Below are 12,415 nucleotides of genomic sequence, written 5' to 3'. Positions count from 1 at the left end.
GGAGCCTGTCCTGGCACTAGCTCTTGTAGACCAGGCTGGCCTCGAACTCACAGAGATCCACCTGCCTCTGCCTCCCGAGTGCTGGAATTAAAGGCGTGCACCACCACCGCCCAGCCCAGAGCAGCTTTCTCTCACCCTTGCTACCACATGGCAGACAGGGGACAGCTTCAGCTCTCTTGCTCTCACACCTTCAGGGTTAGCTCATCTAACCCCACAAAGTCAGCCCCCAACCACAAAGTCAGCTTAGTGTGCTATAAGGGATGGGGCCATCTTTCCCAAAGGCAGGGGGCAGCTCTCCTCTGAGGGGTGGAGCCAGCTTTCCTGCAATAGTGTCTAATCAGGGGCAGGACCAACTATCCCAGAGTCAGCAAAGGGTGGGGTTGGCACAGCACAGCATGGTTCCAATAATCCCTGTGCTAAAATGCCAAGGACATCATCACAGACCCCAGCTGCAGTAGGACCATGGACCCAGACATGGCCTTTGGCAGCTGCTCAGACCTGGATATCACCAGGATCAATATGACCCCAGTGGCAGCATGAAGATCCCACTTCTTAAGAGTCCTACTTAATGGTCTCCAACCAGAGACCAAGATGTCAGCACATAAACCTTGGAGAAACAGTCCATACCAGGCCACAGAAGGATGTGCTGTGTGATTCTGTAATACCTAATCTAATACTTGCTATCCACATTCCACAACCACTAATAATACTGTTAGTGTGTGGTTTGAGCAGGAAAGTGCTTTAAGAAAAAAAGAATATAAAAAGTCACGTCAAGGCCAAACTGGATCACAGGAGACTGAGGAATCTTGACTTATTGGGAGCTAAATGTGAAGGAAATAAAGGACAGAAAGTTAAATTCGGGAGGTGGAATGTATCATAAACAGAAACTGCATAAAAGTCATTCCAACTCTGTGCCCCAGAAGTGTGGTCATGACCCCACCGAATTGTCCTCAGAAATACAAATGGAACGAAGATGTGGACCTTGATATTTGTTTTCTAAAAAGAGTTACTAAATAAAAAAAATAATGTAAGGGGAAAGAGTGCTATAAATATCAATATTTTAAAGACATAATGGTTTAAACAATAAGGGGAAATCCCAGCTACTCTGATGAGGCAACATACAACAATCACAAAGTATTATAATTGTGAAATACTAAGTTGTTCCTCCTGTATCAAGAATATACAAATATATTTATTATATCTACTAGAGTCAAGCCAGATCATTTAAAATCCTCCCCAAACCCTTGTTGGTAAATGATTAAAATGATAAAGGAATTTGGCTGCAAAAGCAATCTGTATACATAGGTTGTTGTCCCAAATAAATAGCTAAGAATTAAAACAGCAGCATGCATATTAGCACAGAAGGTAAAATGCCTAGACATAAAGCTAATGGATGCTATGCGAGACGGCTAGACACAACATTATAGAAGTTTCACTATGGAATTTATCCAAGATTTATTTTTATTTGTATTTATCTGTGTATATGTATGCACATGTGAGCCACGTGTGTGTTAATGCCTAAAGAGGCCAGAAGAGGGCGCTGGATGCCCTGAAGCTGGAGTCACAGGCGACCATGAGCCATCCGACACAGGCGGTAGTAACTGAACCCAGGCCCTCTGCAGGAGTAAACTCATGAGTGCTCTTAACTGCTGTGCTGCCTCTCCGGTCAAACACTGAGCAAATCCACGAACACTGCTCCTAGGTGTTTCACTGTTTTAAAGAATCCATCCATTAACCAAAAGACCCCTTCATGACCTTATGTACCAGAATGATTTTTAATATTTTAATAGCCTCAAATTGCTAGCTATACCGCATGAACAGTAGAGGAGAGAAATTATGCCTTACTCATTTATTGGGAGATTATAAACCAAGGATAATAAATGAATTACCTGGATGAACTAATGGCAGTAGCAGACATAAAAGTAGCAGATTCTATACTACTTCGCTCACATAAATTTTAAAGGCAGCTGGAAGTACCCTATAATTTATTGTATTAGTAAAGACATGTGAAGAGATTCTACTCTGAGCAGATGGTGTTAAATTCGATTTCTCAATGTGGTTATAGTGCCCCGGGCGTGTTCACCTTGTGATGAAGTTGTAAACTAGAAACTTCAACACCTTTTTAAATGAGTGCTGTGTTGCAATAGTTTTATGTCAGCTTGACACAAGGTAAAGTCATTCGAGAGGAGGGAGCCTTCATGAAGAAAATGCCTCCATAAGATTGGGCTGTACACAAACTTGTAGGATATTTTCTTAATTATTGATTAATGGGGGAGGGTTCAGTCCTCTGGGCTGGTGGTCCTGGGTTCTATAAGGAAGCAGGCTGAGCAAACCTTGAGGAGCAAGCCAATAAGAAGCAACCCTCATGGCCTCTGCATCAGCTCCAGCCTCTAAGTTTCTGTCCTGCTTGAGTTCCTGCCCTCGCTGCTCTTGGCGGTGAACTGTTATATGGAACTCTGAGTGAAAGGAATCTTTTCTCTCCAGCATGCTTTTAATCATGGTGATTGATCGCAGTAGTAACCTAACTTAGGACAAATGCTATTTCTCATAAAAGTTTTCAATATGTTAGAGCTTACTCAGACATCATCTCTTCCAAACTATTCCTTTGTTCATTCGGAAGAACAAACAGAGACAGAAGTCAGTCACTCAAGATGACTGACTTCCTTGCTTTACAGTGTTAGAAAGAGAGCCACCAGTGCATTTGGTATCCCTAAAATGTACCTCAGTTGTTCCTGGAACCGCCCATATAGATTTTCTCATTCTGAAAACGATTATACAAAGGAGGGACTACTGGTCTACCAGATGCAACACTGGTTGATGGTTTCTATCTGAGTGGCAAACTTTTGCTTCTACTCACTTGATCTGGTGCTGTGCTGCATGGGAATGCATTTTCCCAACCATCTCCCCAGTGTCAGTAACACACATGGGACACACAGGTGTGGAGACTGGTATGGACACATGTGCATTGGACACATGTGCATACACTACTCCTGCATGGGACTTCCAAAGGATAAAGAGACATGGAACCAAGCTTTGCGTTGCTCACTGGGAGGATGATGTGATCAGGTTCCTTCCCACATGCTTCCTAATCTAAGTACAAAGGAACAAAGCTGCAGAGGAAAGACCCTGACCCTTCCAGGCTACAGGAGTCACATGACCAAATGGTGGTGTGACTCCGTACTTGTATCTGAAAACAGTGATTATGAGTATATCTCAACCCAAAAATATACTAAATACTTACTTTTGGAAATCCCAACTGTTTTGGGCCTATAACAGAGCTATAGGGGAACAGAGCTAGGAAGAGAAAACTAAGCTGAATGCTGGGGAGAAAAGAGGCAGAGGCAGAGAAAAGCCATGGGGCTGCTGCCAGAGACAGAGGTACTGAAACCTTGCTGGTAAGCCATGACCTCATGGTGATGCACAGGTTACTAAAAATGGGTTAAATTCAAATATAAGTGTTAGCCAGTAAGAAGCTAATGAGCCAAGCAGTGTTTTAAATAATATAGTTTCTGTGTGATTATTTCTGGGCTGAGCATCAGGGGACAAATAAGTGACCTCCTTGCTACAGACATGGTCACCAGCAAAACAATGTTCTAAAGTTTAGTGAAATTACATGCAATGCGACCAGAGTGCATGTGATGTATAATAAAATAGAAGACCAAGGAAAGATGTCCCTTCCCTGGGCAGAGCTCAGCTCCTCAGTGAGAAAAGGGCCAGGCATGGCTTACTCAGCTCTAAACTTCTACCCCGTTCTCTTTTAAGAAAGACACATCACGTCGACAAGTGCCTTGGCCAGGCTGGAGTCTACTCTGTGAATCTTGACACCCTTCCTTGTCTTGAAGTTACCTTTGTGCTAACTGGCTTTTTTCTTCCTTGGGTTACAATAAACTTGAAATTTCAAGGGAAGGTGACACTCCTTATTTTTCCTGTTGGGAACACCCATGGGACTCCATGGTGGATATTTCTGACTTATGAGAGTTGAATTTTGATACAAGGTAAACACACTCGCCACTCATTTTTTTTTTTTTAGTGGAAACATACCCTGCCTGTGTTGTATGACTTTCCCTTCTGGGGCATAAAGAAACATCTATACAGCCTCCACAGGATACTGACAACAGACCAAAGAGACTATTCCACCCAAGTCCTCCTTAGTGCACTGGGTAGTTTATTGGTGTTACTTAGAGGAGCATGAACCACTCAGAGGCAGCTACACCATAAAAGTTCATCCCAGCATGGGTGATATTCATGAAAGCCATATCCCCGAAGCTCCCTACAGAACCCTCCGGTGGCCTTGGTCTAGAGAGTCATCATTTTCCAGAACTATCACTGTCTCTAGAACCTTGGAGAAGGACCTTGTGACTCTTGCAACTTTCCTGTATACTTCCAGTAAGTCTTGTTCATTCCCAGACTCGGAAGTGTCACTCTGGGAGGGGATGTTTCAATTCTGAGGAGCCAGTCACAGACTTTGAGGAACTGGCTGTTTCTGGGGAACCCAGTGTAGAATATGGAACCAGATCAAATAGGTGTCAGACCTAAAGGATGCTATGCTGACCTGTTGTTCACCCCCAGACTCATTATCATCTCATTGTAATACACTAGCCTAGTAAAATTTGTGCCTGATGGTGTCATATTGGTCCAGCCTCTTCCCAAACAGATTCGGAGGACCAGTTTGCAGGAGCCTTAAAGGAGAGGAAGTGCTACTCCTATAAGGATCTGGCTCCCTTGTGAAAAGTTCAAGGAAAATACCTTTGTCTGTTTTCTAAACTCCTGCTTCTCCTGACCCTTAAAAGACCCTCATCCTTTACATGAATGGAAGGCTGTTTCATTGACCACCGCTCTTTCCTCTGGGCAAAAATAAACCTTCCTTCGTGACTGAATTTAACATCAGTTTTGTTATTGTGTCCAGAATGCCTTGGAGGAGAAAGGACCTAGTTTAACCTCTACTCCTTTTATTTATTCCTTTGAGACATAACATTTTAGAACCAGTTAGGTTGCGACCTGCTGTACTAAAATGTTCAGTGTTCTTTGACAATGAGTTCACATTACTAGTGGGGAATGAGTTTAGCTTCTCTTCTTTGTGCTACTGATAATGGCTAGAATGTGTTCTTTGTAAAAGTCTCGCAAGTTGGAGATTAGCAGTTTATATTGGTTTAAAATTCATGGAAGACCTAAAAGCCCGTGAAGGTTGTTAGCCCTCACATAGAAATTAAATATGATCTCAAGGAATCATAATTCCTTCTTCAAATAGAAAAAAGTGATAAAGCAACTAGGAGAAGGGGAAAGAGAAAAACAAGACAGACAGACAGTAGGGAAGAAAGAAGGATGTGAGCTGCGGAATGTACATTTTCTCAAGAGTTCATGGAATCCTCTTCAGTGTGGTTATGTCCTAAGACATGCAGCAAAAGCCGGGTGGTGGTGGTGCACGCCTTTAATCCCAGCACTCAGGAGGCAGAGGCAGGAGGATCTCTGGGAGTTCAAGGCCAGCCTGGTCTACAAGAGCTAGTTTCGGGATGGGCACCAAAGCTACAGAGAAACCCTGTCTCGAAAAACCAAAAAAAAAAAAAAAGTAGCAAGTCTGAACAATTATAAAACATTAAATATTTGCTTACATCTCTATGCACGGCTTTGGAACAGATGGACAAGGTATAGCAAGAGAGGCAACACAAATGCATGAAGATTAAACAATTTGTGCACTGTACACAGTGTGTGTGTGTGTGTGTGTGTGTGTGTGAGCATGTGCGCGTCTTCATGTGTGAGTGCACATGCTCACCAGCCACAGTGAACATGGGATTGCAGAAGACAGCCTCATTTGTCAGTCCTTGTTTGAGACACTGTCTCACGGCTGCTTCATATATGGAACTAGCTGATCCTTCTGATTATTCTCCTATCTCCAGGCCCCATCTTATTGCAGGAGCTCTGCCATTACAGATGTAATGTATGTGTCGCCATGTCCAGCTTTACCCACTAAGGATATGAGTGGGATTGGGACACATGATATGAAGTTTACAAAGAATCAATAAAAAAAGTTTTTTTAATGGTGATTGGAATCCTAGTCAAAGCAATAAGACAAACATACGAAATGAAAGCAATACAAATGAAAGAGGAAAACATTTCGACTTCTACCCGATACGGTTCGATACTTAGGTCCTAAAGATTGCATGAAAAACTCTTAAAACTGGAGTGCCACAAGAGTGGCTCAGCAGTTAGGAGCAACTACTCCCCAGGGGCCTGGGTTTGGGGATCCAGTACCTCTTCTGGCTTACTTGACTCCTGCACACACGCACACAGTTCATACAAACACAGGCACACATGTATAGGCATTAACATATGAGCAAATAAATTTTTAAAAACTCTTGAAAAGGATGAAGAATTACAGGAAAGTGGAAAGATCCAAGTAAACAATCAGTGGTGTGACTGGGTACTTGACACAAAGAAGACTGAGTTCAAGGCCAGCCTTGACTGTTGTCAGTAGCTTCTCCCTAGAATTCTTATTTCTGTTGTTTCAAATAAACATCCTGAAATGCAGACGCTGGGTCACATGACATTTTTCCTTGTGATTGTTTAAGGAATCTCCATAGTCATTTCCATACCTCCTACACTATTTTATATTTTTCACAAAAAATACAACACATTCGCTTCCTTGTCAACATGATTATTCAGATTTTACTGGTATTAGGAATAAAATTTCACTGTTGTAATCATTTATAAAATCAAATAATATATCAAAGTTTAATAACATCACACATAATCAGTGTCAAGGCTGTGATGTTCCTGGTGATCAGGAAGACCAATCTAAGTTGTTCGTCCTCTGTCTGATGCTCATGTAGGTACCATCAAGAACAGATGTTTCTCACAGTCTCCCAACATCTGTGGTGGACTACCCAAGTACATTTTGAGAGATGCATATTTATTTTTCCAAGTCCTCATTAAAGTGTGGTACACTTTACTACTCTTGAAGTCATTCACTCTTTCATGTTGGCCTTGTGGATGAGGCTTTACCCCTATGTAAACTGCTGTTGAGATCAACTTTCCACGGATAATCGAAGCTATTGATTTTCAGTCTTCAGGCACCTGAGTGCACAGCCTCAAGGGTGGCGTTGCTGATGTCTAATAGTAAAGTAATGCCACAGGTAGCGTTGAGAAACAGTCTTTTATACAGAGTTCTCTTTCAGACATATCACCTGACTAGGCAGACACACAAACAGCCTAGGACCAGGCAAAACAGGTGCCAGTTCTATGCTGACCTGTTGTTCACCCACAGATTCATTACCATCTCATTGGAATATACTCCCCTAGTACATTCCTCCTTAACAGTGTCATCTTGGTCCACACTGTGTCTATCCCAGGCAGAAACCATCTTATATGAGGGTGGAAAGCATCGAATGCCCACCAGAGGTGCTGGCAAGTCCCTCGCTCTGAAAAAGTTCAAGGGAAACTTTCCTCTAGCTGTTTACATCCTCACTTGTTACAGGAACGCTATCAGCCAATAGCCTTTAAGATGCCGGCCAACTTTGGCTATGGTCTCATGTGCTATAAGTGCAGATGAAAAACATGAGCAGCCTTTTTTTCTGCTAGATTCCGTTCCAGTTCCCAGCACATGCAGGGGATTGTGGATAGCTACCCTTACTGTGAGCTTATCCCCCAAATAAATAAAACCTTGTTATATTCATTCTGGGCTATTGTGTAACTCTTTGGTACTATAAAACTCGCTCTGTCCCCTTATCCTAAAAAACCTTCATCCTCTGAAAGAGAAGCTGGCTGGCCCATCATTTCTGTCTCCTACCTACCAATACCAAAAAATAAACCTTTCTCTTTTTTTTTTTGGTTTTTCGAGACAGGGTTTCTCTGTGGTTTTTTGGAGCCTGTCCTGGAACTAGCTCTTGTAGACCAGGCTGGTCTCGAACTCACAGAGATCCGCCTGCCTCTGCCTCCCGAGTGCTGAGATTAAAGGCGTGCGCCACCACCGCCCGGCTTTTTTTTTCTTTTTTTCTTTTTTTTTTTTTTGGAAAAAATAAACCTTTCTTCTTGCACAAACAAGAGAAGAGAGGCTCTTACAGAGACAGAAGCCTGGACTAAAGGAGATTCAGACTAGAAGTCAGCCATAGAGTGCATCTCTCTGGGTGCCGTGGCATCATGTTTGTCGCCCAATAACCTTTTTCGATCTAAATGCAGGCAAAGATCAGCTTTGTTGAAGACAAACCACCTCAATCCAACTCTTACAAGCAGCAAACACTTGACAACATGGACAGATGACACCTTCAATCCCAGCACTAGTGAGGTAGGGGAAGGGGGATCTTGGTGAGTTCAAGGTCAGCCTGGCCTACAGAGTTGGTTCCAGGATAGCCAGGACTACACAGAGTAACCCTACCTCAAAAACACCAAATGAAAAACCAACCAACAAACAAAAACACATATAAGGCAAAAAAAGAAAGCTATCCAAGAATAAGTTATAGTAACAGAAGGACTAGACTCCTACAAAAGAAGTACCAGAATTTCATGCTAAGCAAGCTTCCAGGTACCCAGGTATGTATGTCCACCCAGAGTGTTTAAAACAAAAACAACTGTAGCTGCAGTGTTTTGAATAGTCTCAAACTGCAAACAATCTATTTTCTTGGGAAAATTTTCAATCAATAAGTGATGTCAAATTCATTTAGTGGTATATCGTTGTGGGATAATGCTCTTATACACTTTAAATATTTTAAACTTATATTGGTTAAATAAATCCTTATTGGTCAATAGCCAGGAAGTAAGTCTAAATGGAACTATCACACTAGGCGAATTCTGTGAAAAGGAGAGGCAGAGTTGAACTTACAAGTCAGATGCAGATGAGAAGGTCTTACTGAGAAAAGGTACAAGGCACATGGCTAAGCATAGATAAGAATATGGGTTAATTTAAGTTGTGAGAGCTAGTTAATAATAAGCATAAGCAGACAGTTTATAATTAATATAAGACTCAGTGTGTTTATTCAGAACTGAATGGCCACAGGATTAGACAGGACAGAAACTTCCATCTCCAGTATATTACGAAGGAATGAGAATAAAGAAACCGAGGGTGGCGATGGTGAGGACTGTCACAATCATCTTATGATTAAAGACATAGGCGAATATTTTGATTTGCAATGATGTTAAAAGTGATGCCAGTGTTGGAAGACTGACCCTCTGAGACAGTGATGAACAGCAATCAAGGATGAGTGACAAGAAATGGTTTGTAAGAACCAAAGTTAATTTCCATTTCTTTAATAATTCTGTGGCTGTGTTCACCATTTATTCTCTCAAATGGGAAATTAATTCTCTATGTAATTTTAGCATGAATAGTAAACTAGAATGAGAGAGAAAGAGTAAGAAAGATAGAGATACACATCATATTCCCCATAGATAAATTAGGTCATAAATTAGGTACATTTCACATAAACATAATTTTTTCACTAAACTGAAAGAAAAGAGGTAAAGTAGAAAAGAAAACGAAGGAGAAAGTCCAGACAGAGAGGGATGGGATTAAAGTAAAGAGAGTCAGTCAGCAGAAGGAAATCAGGAGATCACCAGTCTAAGGTCATTGCCCCTGCAGACAGCCAAGTGTGCACTGGAGTCACCAACTCAGCCTCCTTTGTCTGGATCTACATGCTTCCTCTCCAAGAGTTCCCAGGAGAAGACAGTCATTCAAGACTGATGGCCACCCACATCTCTGCTGATGCCTCCTTATTCCTAATGCACACTTTCTATAATCGCCAACTCTGGTTCTACTCTGCTAAGAAACACACCATTGCAGACACCCTAATTTCAAACCACCATTAGTGAGGCCAAGAAACATAGGGGTAAGATTTTATAGAGATTGATACCTCCGTGGGACAGTTTGGAACTGGGCTTTATGAGAAAACAGACAGAGAATTAGGTTTTGAGTCCATCATTGTGAATACAGCACTCTTATGCACAGAGACATTTATGTGTCTAAGCACAGATGGCAGAAGAAAGTTGTAAGAACAAAGGAATCTTGACTGACCTTCCCATAGAGTAAAAGCTACCAAATGATCAGATGACAATAGGAGTTACAACAAAGTTGATAGGATAAACCCTTGAGTTATTGGACAGTGTTCAAGTTAGCTATCCCAAAATAAGAAATGAATGCTTTCAAATGATTCAGAGAATTACATGAGAATGTCCTTCTCCATGAACACAAATTAAATATGGAAATGGCAAACAAAGAGGAAGAGTTTCTCTGATTGGCCCAAGAATTGGAGGACCATAGTATAAAAGGGCATGACTGGAAGAACTTGCTACACTGTTGAACACTCACCTGTGAACAGAGTACCTCCCTCCACACCTGCTACCATGGCCCTCTGCTGCTGCCCACCTTGCTGTGAGCCATGTTGCTGCAAGACCACCTGCTGCCAGCCTTGCTGCAATGAATCCAGCTGCCCCAAGTCTGTCTGCTGCCAGCCTTGCTGTCCCCCAAGTTGCTGCAGCATACTCTGCTGCAAGCCCTGCTGCTGCCAGCCCTGCTGCTGTGTGCCCACCTGCTGTGAAAAAGCTTGCTGCAAGACCACCTGTTGCAAGCCAACCTGTGTGAACATCTGCTGTGTGCCCACCTGCTGCCAGCCCTGCTGCTGTGTGCCCTCCTGTTGCCAGCCATGCTTGCTCCAGCTCTGCTGCCAACCAACATGCTGTGAAACCAGCAGCTGCAAGACCACCTCTCTTAAACCAACCTGTGTGATCATCAGCTGCAGCACACCCTGCTGCCAGCCCTGCTGCTGCTGACCAGCTCCCCTAAGGAACATCTGCACAGCCATGCTCTGAGGAGAGCAGAAATGCCCTAGATTCAAGAGTCACACATTAACATTTGAAGACCATCTTTATTTTCTCACCAGAAAACCTGTGGAATGTAAAATCTTACTTAACTGTGGGAAATGCTGCGAGGAAGGATGGAATCCCTACCCTCACTCTCCTCATCCAGAGATTATGGATCTTGTGCCATCTTCATGGGGAGCTGAATTGAATGTCTGGTATCACTCTAAATTCTGAGTCATGATCTCTATCTCTATATTTTTCACCAAATAACTAAGGAAACATTTTCCCCCAAATAAACCTTGATTTAACCTGTTATTTTATCAAGTGTATTTTCTTCTGAATCACCCTAGATTTTTATGTACTATTTTCTTCTTTCTGCTCACTCATGATATGTGTCTCTGAAAGCAATCAGTTTTAATAAACTCTGTGCTATCATCATTCCATAGTGTCTGTCATTTTATTTTGATGAGTCATTTAATGAAAAAAATCTACATATTCAATAGAATTTTAAATGTTCCATCTGGTCGCCCTGCATCAATGACAAAAGCATGGTGTTGAACAGTAGATACGTGGAAGGTTTATATTGCAAAATTTGAAATTTAATAACTAGTAATTGCCTCTTTTCTAGAACTTCCACACTCAGCTTCCGTAAACCAAGGATCTGTTCTCTCCTTTGCTATCTGGCTTTATAAACATCATTTTGGTGAGTCATATATAGCAATGTCATATAACATGTCATATTTTCCTCATCCATTTGCATATAAAAGAGTATCTAAGATTCAGCTACATCTTAACAATTGTTAATGGGATTAGCATAAACTTGGAAGTGTGGGTATAATTTTAGGATTCTAATTTCAACCATGTCATTTGCTAGAAAATGGTTGCATATGAGATTATCTTGTTGAATGAAATAAACCAAACTCAAAAAAATTATCAAGCAAGTGTTCTCACTTATAAACCCAAGATTTTACAGAGAAAATTCAAATCCTATAGATTTTCTCTGAACAAGATGACAGCTGGTGAGGGAAGAAGCTATGGAAGAGCAGAGTACACGAGTCCATGACATACTTAAAGGATTTCACAGATTCCCTCACTACATTCAATAAATGGGCACAATTAGAAATAAAAATTTAAATTAAAAGAAGGTTCTGATTCCAATTATCTTGAACAAATATCCTGAGATATGGCTACTGGGTCATAAACTACCTTTACTTTAATTTTTTTGAGCAGTCTTTGTAAATTTCTGCACACCTGCTGTTCTTCATTTCTTACTGCTGCGCAAGAGTTCCAGCTTCTGGGGCTACAGGGATGGCACTGTGGTTAAGAGCACAAATTGCTTTTCGGTACAAACTTCGGTTCATTTCCCAGCATCCACATAACAACTCACAACCACCTGCAATTCTGGTTCCAAGGCATCCAATGCCCTCCTCCGACATCCCTGTGTATGTGCTATACACACATACATGCAGGCAGAACATTCATGTACATCCCATTTGACACCAGCCCTTGGAATTCTCCTGTATTTGTTGTTTAAAAAAATCTGGAAAATTGAGAATGGTGATAGATCTATAGTTCTTAATAAGGTAATTCAGTCAATGGGTTCTCTACAGTCTGGCATTCCTTTGCCTTCTCT

The sequence above is a fragment of the Microtus ochrogaster genome, unplaced genomic scaffold (genome assembly GCF_000317375.1).
Source record: "Microtus ochrogaster isolate Prairie Vole_2 unplaced genomic scaffold, MicOch1.0 UNK31, whole genome shotgun sequence".
NCBI lineage: Eukaryota > Metazoa > Chordata > Mammalia > Rodentia > Cricetidae > Microtus > Microtus ochrogaster.
The sequence above is the reverse complement of the archived record's forward strand: the minus strand, read 5'-3'. Positions refer to the sequence as shown.